The sequence below is a fragment of the Lepisosteus platostomus genome, chromosome 3, assembly GCF_059453375.1.
Source record: "Lepisosteus platostomus isolate fLepPlt1 chromosome 3, fLepPlt1.hap1, whole genome shotgun sequence".
NCBI classification, from domain to species: Eukaryota; Metazoa; Chordata; class Actinopteri; order Semionotiformes; family Lepisosteidae; genus Lepisosteus; species Lepisosteus platostomus.
The window spans coordinates 69,798,002-69,816,940 of NC_142613.1; the positions used below are offsets into that span (position 1 = coordinate 69,798,002).

At 38.2% G+C, this 18,939-nt stretch overlaps 1 long non-coding RNA gene across 1 annotated transcript; it reads left to right on the forward strand.

The window, feature by feature from the left end:
• Positions 1-6,346: 6,346 nt before the first annotated feature.
• Positions 6,347-15,754, forward strand: LOC148675368 (uncharacterized). Its single transcript, XR_015935498.1, has 2 exons — positions 6,347-6,475; positions 12,223-15,754. It is a non-coding gene; the product is annotated as an uncharacterized LOC148675368 (long non-coding RNA).
• Positions 15,755-18,939: the final 3,185 nt, after the last annotated feature.

An 18,939-nucleotide genomic window follows, 5' to 3' on the forward strand; every position in this document is an offset into this window, starting at 1 on the left:
ATTTTCTTTCAGGTAATCATATACAGTACGTGGATACAGTGAAAGCATATGCTGTACAGAAACAGGGCTAAGAAATTGAGAACTAGCATAAAATGTGTGGCTTCTAGTAAAGCTGATTAAATTTCTAACGAGGAGATATGACTAAGAACATTTTTAGCTCCCTTTAGATCCCCTGGTAGAAATTACAGCACATACTCCAGATACATACTCTGCTCAACTTGTCTCTCCAGTTCACTCCATAGCTGTAATTTGATGTACTGTAACCAGCTCCTTTCTGATATGTGTGTGATAGTGTGTGCGTATTTATCCATATAAATATTAATTAATCAATGAGTTGTTTGTATCAATGAACGCATTGGAGACGTTGCAAGTTGAGTTGCCCTACTCTAGGAATTCCAATACTCAACTACAGCAGTTTATCAGTATCTAATAATTCTAGTAATTTTTATGGCATTGGTATGCTGATAGAGTGGCACAGTGGTTAGCTTTGCTGCCTTGCAGTGCCAGGGCCTCTGAGTTCACTTCCAGACCTGGGGTGCTGCCTGTGTGGAGTTTGTATGTTCTCCCTGAGTTCATGTGCTTTTCTTCTGGGTTCTCCGGCTTCCTCCCACTGTCCAAAGACATGCTGGTAGGTCGATTTTCTGGGAAAACTGGCCCTAGGTATGAGTGTGTGCATGCTTGTGTGTGCGCTGTGATGGACTGGATTCCCATCCAGGGTGTACCCTGCCTTGTGCCTGTTGCTTGCTGGGATAGGCCCCAGCTCTCCTGGGAGCCTGAGTTGGGTGCAGTGTTCAGAGGATGGAAGGACAAAAAGAAATGATCAATATGAAGCTCCGTCTTGGAGGATCCTGCCTGTGTGTTTGTTGCCTCTATGTATGCAGTATATACATTCTGTGTTGTCAGTGGGACCAATAGGACTAATGCTCTAATTTACTGTATTTCTTTGACACATATTATGGTACACAATCAGCCCTTGTCAACGGTGGATTTGGCAACCATGGAATTTGAGTATACAGTTTTACCTATGTGACCGGAGCTGGTAACAAAGTGAAATATACTGTATGTGGTTTCAAATGTGGAAATCATGAGTGGCAGCGACTGTTTTGTCAGTGGCTATAAGTGGCCATGTAGCCTGTCCTCCATTTTGTGTTTGCTTCTGCTTCTGGCCCATGTTCTTCAAACCAGGGATGCTGCTTTCTCTCACTTGCTCACTGCGTTAGTGATCACATGTGCTGTGTGTGCCCTGTAATTCCTTAGTTTTAGTTCCTTCCCATTTGAGTGCTTTTTGCATGTTAAAATCACGGCTCCAAAACACTGTTCAGATATAATCCCACACCTGGCAGCTTCGCACCATTGGCTCCTCAGCCAAGCACAGACACCAAATGTCTGAACCTGCGACTCCTCTCGTACTGAGCAAGATAACAATTGCAACAGCACATCATTGGTAGGGTACAACTACTGATTCAGGGTCAAACTAACCTGAAGAAGACCAGTGATGAAAATATTGCCAAAAGGCCTTGAAACATGATATCAATAAGGAATGACATACTGTAAGTGTTAGATAAGTCTGCCTGCGGTGACTCTTGCTTCAGTGGCTAATGGTTCCAAATCGATGCTTTGGATTTGAGGAAAACAAAACAATACTGTATTGTACAAAAAACAGCTGTTTCTCATTTATTGCATTTTACACATTACATTTCTTGATCATGTTCAGTGATCTCTAACTGTGGTTTTGTTTACCTAGTCAATTTTCCCCAGAGTTATATGCATTTTCCAGCTGCGGTTTTCTTTTAAATTCTAGCAGCTGCAGAACATGAGAGCTCCACACAGATAGCACCCCAGGAATTGAACCCAAGACCCCAGCACTATGAGGCAACAATAGCTACTGCACCACAGCAAATCATGAACTAGAAAAAACACATGAGCACTACAAGGAATTGCACTGCAAAACCTAGACCAGGAGGCAACTTTTACTTTTTCTCACAAAGGGTTATGACAGTAGCTTCTAACGAGAAACTGACTAGATGAGATCCTCAGATCGTTTAGTACTGGCAACCCAGAGAAGCTTCACATGTTAAATACAAGAGGTTACAAACAACTAACTTTTTATGTTTTTATTACTTTTAATTGATTTGAAATGTCAGAATATACCGTATGGTGGTGAATTTAACAATCCCATACTGCACATTTTGTGTAGTAACCTTCGGAAACTACAAAAGTACTCTCTGAATAAAGACAGCATTTGCAGTTCTCCACATTTTATATACAGTACCATAAAAATAATATCACTTGGAAACAAAAATTAGCGTCATACTTTATCTTTAAGCCAAAAGGACCAATTGTGAATAAGGTATTGAGGTACTGTAATGACTTAAATAATGAAGTGGATATCAATACTGCATATGTATAACTGTAACAAAAATACACACTTTAATAGAGTTTTAAAGTAAATTTTGATTACTTTGTAGCTAAACTATTCATTATGAAAGGTTCTGCATTTGTTTTTCTTCTATATGCATCAATAAAAATATTTTTTATGAAGCAGCTTCCAAGGAAAACAACTTTCACAAAAGGCAGATGTGTAAATCTTCTAATTCCAAAGACAGGTTGGACCTATGTTTATTTAAAAAAAAGAAGCCATGTTTTCTTCAACAAGAAAAATCCCTCATATCCTGCATGCTCTCGTAAAACTAAAATCCAAATAGCTGTGTCAGAAAACAAACTGGACATATTTGGTTCACATTAACATTGCCTCAAAGAGAGCAATGATAAACTATAAAAAGATTACGATGGGGAAGTCTCAGAGATTTGCTGGTGTAATACCATTCAATTAAATCACTTGATATCATTTAATGAAATCATTTATTATATATTTTTTTATGAAATATGTATTATATACTATAATCTATCATAATGCATTTTGTACATATTATGTTTACTCATGAACTGGATTAAAATAAGAAGTCCACTTCTTTACAACCAAAATTGAAACATAATGCTGCTGGAGATTTTGTTACCAGTTTTCTTAAGAAGATCACAAAAAAATAATTTGAAGCCAATATTTGCATCTCTCGTGAAAATGATTTGCTCATTCCCCAAAAATGCTGTTTGTTATAGAATTGACATTTACAAGAAATCACGTTTGATACATGAGAAAAAAAAAACGTTCTTATTAACGGTGTGTATCTGTCTTTGTACCAGTTGTGTGTGAGTTACATTTTAATACCTTCCATTAAACCCTAAGGTCTCTAAAGTTTCCAGGTGTTCGGCATCTTTCCTAAAGAGAGTTTTACGTATGTATAAAGTAAGGGGGATCTTGGAAAGTTTCCATGTCTTTAAAGGAAAGAAAACGGCGTGATGTTGTCTTTTCTACAACTTTCGAACATCTGCTAGACGAATTGCTTCTCCACCAAAAGTTCTTTTTGTCTCAGAGTCTCTCCCATTGAAATAGAGATCGGCGAGCGCGTTCTGAGAGAAGTCTTTCATTGCTCTTTACCATAAACCTGATGAACAGCTGTGTTCTTCACAGGCTGTTTAATAGTAACAACATCCCATGACAAAGGTATTAGAAAAGCCACATCTAAATCAAGCTGCAGCTGTCCAGGTGGTAGCTGGTGATTCCTGGGAATACACAATGCAGGCTAAAGCTTTCAGAGATTAGGGTTTCACTTAGACTTCAGATATATTAATGGATTTTTCACCAAAAGCACAATGGAGAAAGAGAGTGGAGGCTGTAAACGAATGTAAGCTAATCTGTTACATAGCAGTTACCTATTGGCGATGGTTTTCAAACTAAATCTTAGTGTAGAAAAGTTTTGACTGTAGAAAAAGTCTCAAAAACGTTTAAAAAGACAGAAGAAAAAGGGATCCAGCATTTATTTCAAAATAGTTATTTCATTCTAACCCCATTTTGATCATATAAAAAGATATATTTTTATTCTATATTCTATCTGCAAACCATACAATATGTCTTTTTGCTTTTCAGTTTCACAACGGAAGGACACGTATAGATTGTGACTGTATATTCTGAAGAAAAACTGCAGTGTTAAAATTCTTGACTGAAAAAAGGAAAGGTAGTTTTGTCCTGTTCTTGACATTGTCCACTAAATAAAGTACAATAAATGAGAGGAGACCATTTAGATCATCTAGCTTATTTGGTAGTGTGAATGATTTCACTCAGCTGTTTCATGAAGTGTGCCAGGGTATCAGCTTCACTGGCATGGCTGGATAACTTGTTCAATACTCCCACAAACCTTTGGGTAAAGAGGTGATTCTAGGTTTTAAATGCTGTTCCCCTGAGTTCCATCTGAGTCCTGTGGTTTCATGTTTCACTAGTGATTCTATTAAAGTCTATTGGGATGCCTTTACCAGTGCCTCTGAAGATAATGAATAGTCAGATCCCCTTAAAAGCTTCCCTTTTCAAGACTGAAATGATCTAGTTATATTCACCTGTCAGAGTAAGACATTCTTTTGAGTCTGGGAATGTAGTTCTTCTTTGTTATGGACTTATTCTGGAGCAGCAATACCTTTTGGTAACATTTTGACCAAAACCATACATAATATTCTCATGATTAAAATTCCACACTCATTAATATATCCTAATATTTCCTAGAAGATCAAGACATAGTGTGCCAGAATACACAAGTCTTTTTCATAAGTGGTTTCTTCAAGTTTATACTTCCCATCTTACAGCTATAGTTTTTATTAATCGGTGGATGAACGTATGCACATTCCACTCAACAAACACAACAGACTTAAGCCTAATGATGACAAAACATTTCTCTTAGGTGGCAAATATAAAAAGATAATATCCATCTCTGACTAGATAATGTTAGGGAAAAAACTTGTATGCAGGACTCTCCATTGTAGACACTATCTTTTTTTGGGGGGGGAGACTGGACCGGTGTTATAAAATCCTCCAATATTAGTGTTTAATTAGTAATTAGTATGTTTAATGCGTATTTTATGTTTAAGTATGTTTAATTCAAGGTGCTATGACCAATGTGAGTCTAGAGACCCCTCTAGGGCTTTGTGGAGTGGTGTGGGCAGAACCACCTGCAATTGAATGTGACAAATGCGAAGGAGCTGATGATAGCTTTCATGAGGAAAAGGGTCCAAACTACTCCTGTCTACATCCATGGGAGTGGCGTGGGAATAATGGACTCATACAAGTACCGATAGACTGGAATGGTGTAAGAACACCGAGGCCATCTACAAGAAGGGTCATAGCCGACTTTACTTCTTGAGGATGCTGAGGTCCTTCAATGTGTGTAGTAAGAGGTTACATAATGTTTGTTCTATCAGTCGGTTGTGGCGAGCGGCATTTTCTACACTGTGGTGTCCTGGGGCTCTGGGATTAGAGCAGGGGATTCTAAAAGCCTGAACAAGCTCATCAGAAGAGCAAGTTCTGTCATTGGGTCAGTATTGCTGACCGCAAAGCCCTACAGCGGGTGGTGAAAACTGCCGAGTCTATCACTGGGGTTGCCCTCCCATCCATCTATGACATGTCATACATTTATGACACACAGTGCTTGAGGAAAGCTCTAAGCATCATCAAAGACCCCACACACCCCAGCTACAGACTTTGACTCTCTACCGTCTAGAAAACAGTACCAAAGCATTCGGGCCTGGACTACCAGACTCAGAAACAAATTTTAGCCCCTCACTATCTGAACGATCTGAACCTTCACAGTGCCTTCTTTTCGATCAAAAGTTAAACACACATTGAAATCTACCTCTACCTCACATGTCAAGAAGCTCACTCCCCATAATTTTCTATCCTTTATTTCATTCTGTTGATGTATGATTTTGCACATCTGATGTTGTTTTGCACATTACCTGTTACCCGTTGTTGTTTTGCACACTGCCTGTTGTCTCTGTCTTTCTTTTCTCATACAATTGTATTGTTGTTGGTTTTTCTGAGAGCTAGCTTAATAGCATTTCGTTATACCATATACCTGTATATGAGAATAATGACAATGAACTTGAACTTGAACACGCCCCCACGTAATGCCACAGAATGGAATTGTGAATGTGAGCGTGTAAATGCAGAGTATACTAAAGGTTCTTCTTAAAGTAAAAAAAAAACATTCAGAAAAGAAGTCTTTCTTATCATGACTGAGACAAATTAGATGACACAGGGCTCAGTACGCTGCACGTGTTACAGAAGTGACATCACCCATTGATAGCCAGATGGTGTAGTTTGTGCTACACCAGGAAGACCCAGTCTTTTAGAGTGGTGGACTGAGATAACGTTCAAGGGGTGGCACTGCGAGCTCAGAGCCAGTGAATGACCACGATCGAATCCCAGCAGGAACACAACAGAGCTGCACGTGTCACATGGACAAGGACCAAAACATTTTTTCAGCTAGAATGCTTTGTCCTGGCTTTTGTTCAATCTCAAAAAGCACATAAACCAGAAGGACTTTGAGGAATCTGATGGTGCCACTACTGGAATAGAAACATAATGACTCAGGTGAGTTAAAATGGTTAGTCGTGCATGTAACATTTTATTATGAAACATCTTGTCATGATTGTTGGAAATCTGATTTTAGATTAGATTTGAAATATTTTTATTCTTCTGATGGACTTTATATTGACAGTTATCGTCTAACTTTCAGTCACACAGAAACATGAAATAAGGTATTCTTCTGCATACAACAGTTGAGAGATAAAAAATACTTAACTGACTTTCCCTTTTGCAGAATCTTCAAAAAGCTGATGTAGTGTAGTATTTATTTGTATATTAGTTTTTGGGAAAATACAGTATCATAACATTTTGAACACCATGACACAAACAATTTTTAACAAAACTATTTTTAAGATATCACAATTGGACCAGAACATTCACATAATAACATGATTTACCTCCACAGTGGTAAATAGACAAGGTGCTGATGACAACCATCAATTAACCCATTAATTTTGGGTTTAATTAAATACTCCAGTGACAAAAATCATTGGATCATTGAGTATGTTAATAGGAAATTTATGCCAGGGATGCTGAATACAGAAAATGCTGATTTAAAACACAATGCAATGTTTTAAATGGTGTTTGTAACATAGGTTTGAGAGGGATGATAATAGCCAAATTCAATCCATCTCGGCAGCCAGTAATTAGCAATCACTCATGATGCCATTTCCTCACATAAAAAAACTATAAATACTGTATGTGACTCCATTCTCTCCCTCACTTTCAGCTTCTTGCACCCCTCTTCCACCTCTGCAGCTGCCCCTTGGTCACTCCTCACTCCTCAGTCAAGAGGGTTTAGCCAAATTGTGACTAAAACACTTTGCGAACTTTTTAATACAGTTAATTATTGGGTGTTGTTATTCCTAGTGAATCCACAGATGGCCGAAAGATACACAGTTCATGCTCCTGGCAGAAACATCAAGTCACTAGAACATTAGATGTCCATCCTTCTCCCATGACTAGACTCCTGCAGTGCTACCAACTGAAAGGTAGCATCTGTAGTCTACTCGGACCTATTAAACTGTAATGTCACAGGAATATCAGCCAGAGGGAAAGCCTCTGCACATTACCACCTACATGTGCTAACCCAACTGAACATGATGGAAAGCCCATCAACTTGATTACAAATCCTTAGCTGCAGCTACAGGATGTAGCCAGTGACCAATAACACCAATATGATCCATTAATATTTACCATGAAAATACCCATCACCACATGTCAAGGGTCACTCAATACTTTCTGCATGAGTCTGTGGTCAGGGCCCCTATAATTTCTGGGTGCCGCTAACAAAATCACCCATCTGCGGTACAAATCGGGCAGATGTGTACTGTATGTCTATGTCAACCATTGAAATAATATTAATGATCTATTAGGTGCTTTAAACATTGAATGGGGGTGCACCTCTATGATAGGGCTGCGACCAATGACATTGTCTTTGTCATTTATAGTCTTTTTCTGATGTTTGTATTCAAACTAGAGGTGAATACTCCAGGTTTTACTGTCTAGTATAAATCGAACAACGGAATTTCAGTCTTAAGATGTGTTGCATGTAAGTTTTTAGTATTTAGATTTTTTTTAGTTAAATGACAAATGTAGGTCACAGCCAAGTCTTATTGAACCATTATCTCCGATTTTGAATGGTTTTTGAATTGTTTCAATCTTTAGCGATGGAGAATCTTACTGTAAATTTCTATTTTAATAAGATTGTTTTAAAGAGTGTTTTTTTCCTCCATGATTTTCTCAGAAATTTAGGTGACAAAGACAGACAAACAGTGCAAAGCTTATACAAGGGTGACAGCAACTGTGATATCCCTGGCTGGGTAGGAGGATGAATAGTTGAGAATTCAAAGTGATGATGAACTTAGCTGTTCAAGCAAAATCATTAAAATACTTACATTGTAGTTTTGTTGGATTCTATTTTTTCAGACTGCGTGTCCTTGACATCCTTTAGAATTTCTTTATAGTGCACATAATTAATTCTGGAGGATATATACTACTGTACAATGACACAATGGTTAGCATTGCTGCCTCACGGTTCCTGTTGCGCTCTCTAAGTGGAGTTTGTACGATCTCCCCGGGTTTACATGGGTTTCCATTGGGTGTTCTGGTTTCCACCCACAGTCCAAAGACATACTGGTAGGTTAACTGGCCTTTGAAAAAATTGGTCCTGGTGTGAGTGTATGCATGTTTGTGCCTGTGTTTGTGCTGTGATGGACTGGCATCCTGTCCGAGGTGTATCCTGCTTTGCACCAGTTGCTTGCTGGGATATGCTCCAGCTCCCTCACCACTCTGCATTGGATAACGTGGTTAGAAAATGGATGGATATGCCTTTTTGATAAATACGGTATATACTGTACATATATAGTGGTTGAGTCGTTTCTTCACCTTTTTTTATAATTAAGATTTTGCGGTGTACTTTTCAAATTTTCAAAACTTAGTTAATATAGTATTTGTGAATACTTGTGCAAATTATTATTGGGTGGTCACAAAATAATCAACCACGTGCATATAAAAATGAAGTGTATGATATCAATAAGGACAATCCTTCTCTTGTGTAACACTCTATATATATATAGCTCAGTTATTCTACTACAGACATTTCATTACAATTTAAATACAACCAATAATTAAAGGTTGCCTTAAACTTGGTGGAATAAGGGATTTGGAGTAGGCCGTTGTCGTCACATAGTGCCTATGGTAATGCAGGTGTTAAATATTGGACAAGGTTGAGCGTCTACATGTACTCATTCGCCATTTCGTTCCGATGCGATTTGAAAAAAAGAACCCAACAGGTATGTAAATACATGTAATCTTCATGGGCAATATTTTCCTATTCATTACAATAGTTCCAATTACATGAAAACGTTTTTTACAAAAATGAAAAGAAAAAATTTACATTGCCGGCCACGTCCTTTTCTAAATTGTCTTTAAAAGAATTCGTTACGTTGGCTCGTTTTGCAGATGCTGTTGCTTATTTGACTGCTGATTTGTTTGGAGGATGATTGCGGTGGTTAAATGTGTATGGATAATGTAGCGCTGACATTCTGACAATCTGCCCAACTTGTGAGAGAAACAGCTTTATAGCAAAGGTGTACATAGCAGAGGGAACATGGGCATCACACTCACCACTTGACTGCAATCCAAAAAGAGTTCTATCCTATTATAATGGAAACTGTCAGTTTTTCATGCTAATAATACTAATTTTTCATGGTTAGAATGATGTAGAGAACTTAAATATTTGGTTAGCTACTTCGCCAGTGCCAGACGACACAAATGTTATAGTACTGCTTGGTAATATTTTCAAATTAGTTTGACTGTAGGACCTGCTCTGCTATACTGTACATAAAATATTGGTAGTGAGATAATAACCATATCAATTTATTTCTGCCCTATAAGGTAGAAGCTTGTAAATTGTGCTATCAGAATCAAGATACAAATTTGTAAATATTTGTAAGTGTAGTTCAAGTGATTATCAGAGGTTTATTTATTCAAGAACCCCCAACATCTGTAGCTAAACAGGGACTGTTAATCTCTTCAGCATAATGCTCGTTCTTTGTCGTAAAAAAGTTTATGTCTAAAGTCATTCATCTTATGTGTAATTTTTATAATGAACCTTTTACTGTGCTGTTGGATACTGTGATGATATTATCAATAACTCCAGCATTTGTAAAAATAAGCTTAAATGTGACTAACGCATTTTCTGTTAATTTTGGTTTAATGAAAAGTTAGCTTGAAGAAGTGATGAATGAGAGATTACTGTGTATGTACTGTAGAACCAAACCTGAAGAGCTTCCAAAGAGAAAGAATGCTCACAAAAATACTTTACATAAACCCTTACATATAGAATCAGTACATTGTCAAAACCTGTTCTGATAACTTGTAATGAGTTAATAAATTGAATTTAGATATACAGTAGTGTTTTGAAAAAGTATTTACTTCGTTCCAATGGCATCCCATTTATTTGAATGATAAAGTGCATACACATTTTTTAGAATTTATATTTTATTCAAAACCTGAATTCGCAGCAAAAAACTGCAAAGAAATCTAAAATGGAAATATGTTTATGCAAGCATTCACTCCCTAAATTAGTTCAGGTGCACAAAATTACTTTGAACAAGTAAAGGTTTATTCCATGCTGAAAATAGAAGAAACAACATTTCTGCTATGGAGACTTCTTCAGGTGTCAAGAAGACACCATTGACACCTGAGGAAGGACCCACAGCTGAAACATTGTGTTTCTTCTCTTTTCAGCATGGAATAAACCTTTACTTGAACTACTTTGAAAAGCTTTGCAAGTAGTTGAATGGTCTCTGTATGCTATAACAGTGCTTCACCAGATTTCAGAATAAATACACCTGAGTCTCTAATGTTCCTCAGTCAGAAATGAATTTAAAGAAAAGATTAAGTCAGGAAGAACAAGAAGCTTTCAGAACAACTCAGCAATGAAGATGTAGAAAGGTACTTTTCAGGAACAGGTTCTAAAAAATTCAAACACACTGAATATCAGTTTGAGCATGACAAAGTCGGTCATTAAGAAGGGGAGGCCAATCTTACTACCAAGACACTGCATAGATCAAGCAGTTATTCAAAACAGCTGGGCAAGGAAAGGAAACTGGAGAAGGATGTCACCGTGAGGCCAGGGATGCCACCGGTGACTTTGAAAGGGCTACAGAGTTCAATGGCTGAGAAAGCACAAAATATTTTATGGCCAACTGAGATCACATTTTGTTTGTTTGTCTATATGCAAAGAAATCCCATGCTTAACTTCACCCAGTCATCACCATCTGTACGTTCAACCATACAGACAACATGGCTGGGTATCTCGTTCCGTAGTCCCACAACACCTTGTGTAAAGAAGAGCCTCCTGTTCTTGGTTTTAAATTCCACTAGGTCTTTCCCAGTCCATGTGGGGAAAACTGAGGTCTCCCGTAAAAACAGTTTCTTCTTTTGGATATAAATTCATAAGTTCATTGTATGTTTTTGAATTACAATTAACATGTATAATTGGTGGTATATAGTACACTCCCAACACTACACCTTTGTGATGGGTCTGACCAATATATTTGCAGAGACTGAAGATTCTGCTTTAGTTCCTGAGTTTGAATACTCTTTTTGGTATATAGTGATACACTTTCCCTTCTTCATCTTTCCTGTTTCTAGAGCAATGCAACCACTTACACTATATTACATTCCTCTCCAACATTTTCAGTTAACCATGCATGATTGCCCGCTAATTTGGTAGCTCCTATCATTTAATTTGAATCTGTTACGAGCACAGCAGGCACCAATTAGCTCCAAATTATTCAATCTTCATTCTACACCTTTTCCCCGCAACCATTTAAACCCTCTGCTCACTGCTACCGGCGCTCGGTATTAGGATTTCATCTGCCTCGCCTCGCCTCGCCTCGCCTCGCCTCACCCTCCTTTCCTGAAACCCTCTCTACCTCGTCTGGATCCCTTCACCTATGACTCTTTGGCTTTGGATTTCTCGCTTCCTCTCTCTCTCGTCTTGCCCCTCTTGGGTCTGTTTGCATGACTTCGTCTGACTACCTGGATTTGACCCCGCTTGGAATTACTGACCACTCTTCGCCTCCCGACTTGGACACCTTAGCTTTCGGACCGCGTCTCGAGACCTGCACAGAGTTTGTAAACAGAATCTCATTCTCTTATACGTAAGCGCTTAATGATCTAATCCTTTGGTTTTTCTCCTTTCTTTTCCAGTTTAAAATGTTTTCTGGATTTCCTTGTAGATCCTCCCACCAAGATGTCTGATGCCCATCTAATGTGGGTGGAATCCATCACATCTGTACAGATGGCCTCTTCCATGGAAAAGCTTCCAGTATCCAAGGAAGCTCAAGTCTTCTTGTACTCATCGAGAATTATTATTTGTAGTTGTTCACTTTTGGAACCTTTCATGTTACAAAACAGATATTGCAGCTCTGGAATCAGTCTAGAGAAGAGAGGGCAAACACAGTCCTGGACTGAAAGGAATGTCTTAAGCTGACGAGGGAAAAAGAGCCACTCTTGAACAGTACAAGACTTCAGTACATAGAGATGTGATTAAATTATCCAAAATTCTTGGTCATAGACAAAGCTGTTAGTATGATGAACATCTTTAGAACCATCATGGCAACACAAGTGAAAACTACAGGGGTGTGCATTTAAAACTGAGAACCAGAAGAACGTCCTCATACAAAGGATGGTGGGGGCGTTTAACAAACACCCAACAACGTTACAGAAACCAATACTGTTACAGAAACCAATTGGTTCTTGGACCAATTTTATGCTAAGAAAACTACACAAGCTACATGCACTGAATGGCCACTTCTAATTTGTAAATATTCTTATATTCTTAAGCTTTCTGTTTCCTGTGGCTAGCAGTTCCCTTGTCTTAAAAGCTGATTTTACAATCTGACTTTCTAAACATGGGAAGTAGATTAATTATATGCTTATTTAATGTTATAATTGAATTAATGGTTTCCGTTTAAATGTAAACATTACTGCCCAGACTTGGCAATCTTACTAACAGATACATCTTTATAACACAGACCAGTGTACAGTATGTTTTTTAACAACACTGTGTGGTTAATCATGAGTTTGGCCACCAACGTCCACGTCAGTGGGGCCACAGTGGGGCAGTGGCCAGGAGAACATGGATATGCTTGTGTTGCTACCAGAAGATTGCTGTCCCCTACTTAGCCACTGTACCTGGAAAGTGCAATCAAGAGTCACAACAAGTTCACATTTTTTTCTCAGAGGTTTTCATTTTTGTAGGAATGTGCTTTATTACTGGGGTTGATTTGGACAGACAGGGACAACAAACAAATGAGACCCAGGTAGCCACAGAAAGAGTGTGACCTAGTTAAAGGCACTTCTGCTTCTTTTCAGCTTGAACAAAGTTTTATTAACTGTTCTGTGCAGACTGTTCCAAACTTAGCAAGGTGTGGTAGGTACCCACACTGCCTTTAGGGGATTTCATATTTTTTGCACAATTGTGATTCACAGCTAAAGCAAAAAGGTGAGTCATGACACCATTTTGGTAATTTATCAATCTACCTTTAACAAACGCCTTGTCATTCTGACACATCTATTACTTGTCATGCTTTGGACACTTCAACTGTGTTTGTTTTTATTTTTTTGTTGTGCAAGGTTTATTGTTTTTTTTTTTCAACTTGACCATAACTCACGATTAGGTATTTTTGATTTAGGTTTTTACAGCTTTTTGAACTCAACTGCTGAACATGTAATTATGTAATTAAAGGAGCCAAGCCCCTATAATAAAAGCCTCTAAAGCCATCAGGGATGTAATAGCCTTTTACAGCAGAAAGCCATTTCATCTGGAGGCAGGGGGAGGATGTGTAGAATGTTAAGAAAACAAGGAACTTTGAGGGAGTTATTGTCATGATCGTCATCCCTCCTCTTAAGGGCGCTCTGACCCTTTCGTATTTTAGTTGATTATGTGCACCTGCCCCCGGTTTTGTCTCTCATTATTTAAGCCTGGAGCTCCCACTATTCCTGGCTCAGGATTGGGATATGGATGCCCGGAAGCCTGCCTACCAGTGGGTCCAGGAGAGACCCGACGGCATAGGCTTCATCACGGTGTCCTGACCGTCTGAGTCTGGCGCTTAGAGCTCCTGGCCTCGTTTCCCTGTTTTTACTCCTTGTTCCTCTTCCAGATCCCGTTCTGGATTTTAACCTTGTTTGTCACATCTTGGATGGATCCCCTGATTCCTGGACTCTGGACTGTGCCCCGGATTTTCTGTCTGGATTGTTTGCCTTCGCCACTCCCCCCCAAGCACCAGATCATCGCTGTCATGCCCCCCCCCCCCGAGCACCAGATCACCGCCATCACGCCCCCCTGTCTGTCAACCTGTCCTGATCCTCTAAATCTCTTCCCTGTTGTTATTCTCCACTCACTTCCGGATTATACCGTCTGCATAGGGTCCTGAACTACGCTTCACAGGAGCCTGGACTGGCTGCCATTGCAGTTATTCCGCATGTTTTTAAGTGGACACAATAGATGCCCAAAACTTGAACTGTAAACTAATTTAAGGGTAGTTTGGGATCTAATCAAGGACTTAATGTCTATACATTCTCTATACATTCCCGATTGCATAATTTATATGTGCAGCAACACCCATGATTTGGAGTCCCTTACAATATCAGGATTTGCTCAATTGCACAGATCTTTAAGTGAAGGAAATACATACATACCAACAGACTACAGGTCTCTAGAGATAGTAAGGAGTTCTGTCAACAAAAAATTAAAAAAGGAAAGTTCTATTCACCTAAAAATAAAAGCAATTCTAATTTCATTTATACTGAAGTAAATTCTTCATGGGTTGATATTATTTGCATAGCAATCTGCTGTCAAACTTTAGATGTGTCCATAAATACACAAAGTGCCATTCAGGCATTGCTATTGTTAGGTAAAGGAAACTGTTCTGTTACTGTTACGTTCAGTGCAAATGTTCTGCTTGGAGTATGAAGGTGTAACTTGAACAGCAATAAATGACTGCAATACAGGAGAGAAAAGTTATTTTTGTAGGCTGGAGGGAAGCAATATTCCATAATAATGACAAATCTATTTTGTATTATCTCAACTGTTAGTTGTACAAACCACACACTTTATGAAAAATGAAATCTAAATCCATTAAATGTTGGAAACATATTATGTTAATACCCAATTTATTTTGCTTAAGTCGACTGTTTAATATTACAAGAGCTTGTTGTTGCCTGGACTGTGGTTCCAATAAAAAGGAAATGAACATCACTTTTCCTGGAACAGCACAAAGACAACTCTGTATTGTCACATGCTCCTGAACTCAAGCAGTGGTCAAGAAGCAAGCCGAAGTCAAACAGTTCTCATGGTCAGATTCAAATTTTGTTTGCAGAGTGGTGAAGGCACCCCAACTGAACTGTTGAGCAGAAGTACTGGTGTATGTGTTTTATTTAGATCAGACTATGATATTCAGTTGTCATTACATCACCAATACATTTCTTACATGTGTTATGTCACAGTAAGAATGTGTAACCCGGGATTTCAAATGTTTACTTTTATATTTAGAGATTTAGTTAAATCCATGGTTAAATATTCAACGATTTCATTGAATCTCTGATTTCATGTTCTTATTGTAACAATTAAGTGTATGTATGCATTTATGTGTATATATTTTAATGGCGATCTTTACTTTCAAAGTGGCAGCTGAATATCGTAGATACAAATTCTGTTCAAGCAGCTGAATATCATTAAAGCAAATAAAATTGCAAGCCAACACAAAATTTGCTCACTGGAAAGTTAAATTCATTTTTAGAATTTAAAGAAAAAATATCCATTTTCAGTTTTTCCCCTCCACCGTTAACATATTACATTAGGATGTCGGAAGTACATGTTTCCACAAGAAACATTTTATAATGTGTAGCAGTATATTTTGAGGTCCACCAAAAGACAAGAAACTTAGGAGGCGGCACTGATGATATTTATTTGATACATGGTCAGGGTGCCTTTATACAGTACAGCTGTTTTCAAACGAGCAATAAACAAGCAGTCTAAACAGCAAGGTGAGAAACTGCATGTTTTAATTTCAATGTAGTCCTCATGTGACTTTCAAAGACCTTCAAAGACCTTCTAGAACAGGAGTCTACCAGTGTGTCAGCAAACCCTTGAGAATCAGACACGAAATTGTACAGAGTAGAAATGTTACGGATGTCGGAAGGCCAGGAGAGCACAAAAGACCCTATGCGTAACGGCGAAAAGGGGATTAACCCCGGCTCAGGAGGTCAGTCGATGTCGGGTAGAAACCTGTGCCCTCAGACCGCGGAGGAAACGACCTGGTACTAGGCGGGTCTCAAGACAACCAAACCCTCAGTGCTGAGCCAGGAGCAGAGCAGACACAGGAAGTAAAGAGGCTACACAACAAGACAGCGGAAAGACATGAATAATCACAGGGAACTAGGAACAGGACAGAAGAGCAGCGCCCTCTAGGGGTACAGGGCATGACAAATATACAGTACTTCAGCTGTATGATGTTTACTATTCACAGTGTTACATGTTCAATTGTTGATCATTTACATACCTTATCAACATATCAAAATATCTGCCTGGAAAGGGGCGATTGCTGGGCTGGGGACCTCAGAGGTTGTTTTTCTTCTGCTCAGAGTTTGTTCCTCTTCTCCATTGCCAGTGGTCAGCTGTTACTGTACTTTTTACTGCTGTAGAAGTCTGTTAAGCAATCTGTGGCAAAGGACACTGTAAGAAATTAAATCCATGATTCAGAATTTAGAAACACTACTATATTTATTTGCTGCTGAGAATTTTACAAAATGGAGAATCATTGTTTTTTTTAATTACTGAAATGTTAAACATAAAGATGAGTCAATAGAGTAATTTCTTCTTTTGATTTGATTAACACACCAAAGTGAGAGACTTTCAAATGTAATTTTGTATACTTTTTCTAACCGGTCATTAATGAAATCTGTCCAGAAAATCAGATTTTTCCCCCCAAATCAGTCAAAGTAATAGAATTTGTGCAGCACCTGAATTACTTAAAAACTGAACAGATTATGTTAATGAACTGTTTAAAGGATTATATTATTTTAATATGCAATTATAATGTTAGCTGTTTATCTACTTATTAGTGAGGGAGGTAGTCTAGACTATAATTGCTGTCCCTCCCACGTTGTATAAAACGAATTGCCGACTCTGAGCACAGTAAAAAGGTGATTCATACATCTAGCCAGCAACTTTGCATCTAAGAAAACCCATATGTAGTCAAACAGGTGTTTAAACAAAACAGTGTAATTTCTGACCTGAACCTCAACCTCAACACAGATAAATAAACTGTGGCTGCATGAAACACGTACTGAAACATCTGAGCACGTACTGTATTTCCTAATTCATATCTGTAATTAAAATGTGGATTGAAAGTTGGTGAAATGTGACTAAAATAGAAATAGGTCAGGGGTCTCTAACTCAGGCCCTGTAAAGCCCCAGTACTATACATTTCATAGGTAAAGTAGCATTTAAATAATATATTTTAAAAAGCCTGAAACAATTTAACCATGCCCAATTATGTGGTGATCAATTAAGCCATTTCTAAATAATTTGGTCAATATTTAGTCTATCCTTCAACCTTAATTTTTTAATAACAGGTGATTCAGAGTGATCTATAAGGATAATTGGATTGGCCAGGTTGGGTACTTCTTCCATAGGGTCTGATCATTGTCAGATGGAAGACAGACATACGGTATAATGCAATATTTAGTACTCTGGAGAAAAAATGCCTTGTAATACTTTTGAAACCATCAACTTTTAAAGGTAAACACTGGAACGTTCAACTAAATGTATGTCGCTATACATTTCCATACATACTTAAGTGCATGTTTGTGGAAATTTTTCAATTCCATCACATATACTACTGTATGTAGACAGCATACAGTAGCATTTTGTACGTTTGTTTTCTGTACAGTTTTTACAGTACCTTTCATTTTCAAGTTATCACAAGTGTAATGATACCGTATGTTCCCCAAAATCTGGGCTCTTTTCACGTTTATGTTTTATGTAGCCTTCTGTGTATTTTATATACTTCAGGTGGAACCATTCTATTGAGGAGAAAATATAGTTCTATGCAAGCAATTTTAAATTTCTACTTTGGCAATTTTTACAGCAGACACAGCACCCAGTTTTATCCATTTCAGGGTCGTGAGGGAGCTGGAGCCTGTCCCAGCAAGCAACGGGCGCAAGGCAGGGTACACCCTGGACAGGACGCCAGTCCACCACAGGGCAGACACAGACACAAGCATGCGTGCACTCACAACAGAGTCAATTTTCCCAGAATCCAATTAACTTCCCAGTCTGTCTTTAAACTGTGGGAGGCACTTGGAGCACCCAGAGGAAACTCACACACACACAGTAACCTGTTTCTGGACTGAATGCATCTACACATCTACTGCTACATCTGTTCTCTTTCTTTTTCTTTTTCTTTTTCCAGTTTACAACCTTTTTTTGTGCAATATATGCCAGGGACCTGTGCAATACATTATATCTATATTTACATCTATATTTATATATATATTCATATGTGTGATGCGATGTTTCTGTGTACTGTTCTGTTCTAGTTTCCTCTTGTGTGTCCGGACTGTGAGTAACTCTTGTATTGTATTGTATGTATTGTACTATTAGTATATAATTCGTTACACTGTGGCTGTGTTGTGTGTGTTAAGCTCCTGTTGCACTGCAATTTCCCTCACGGGATCAATAAAGTATCTATCTAATGTATTCTCACTCTTCACCGTGTCAAATTATAGGATAAAGAACATTAAGAGGGTCAATGCTTTAATTTTTTTTGGACCTGGCCTGAAAACGGAGTGTTAAGTTTAAAAAAATGAAAGTGAAAAGGTTACAGATTAAGTTTTTTAGTATTGCCACTTTCTTGCTGAAAACAGGAGTGTTCACCTTTGTACTTCAC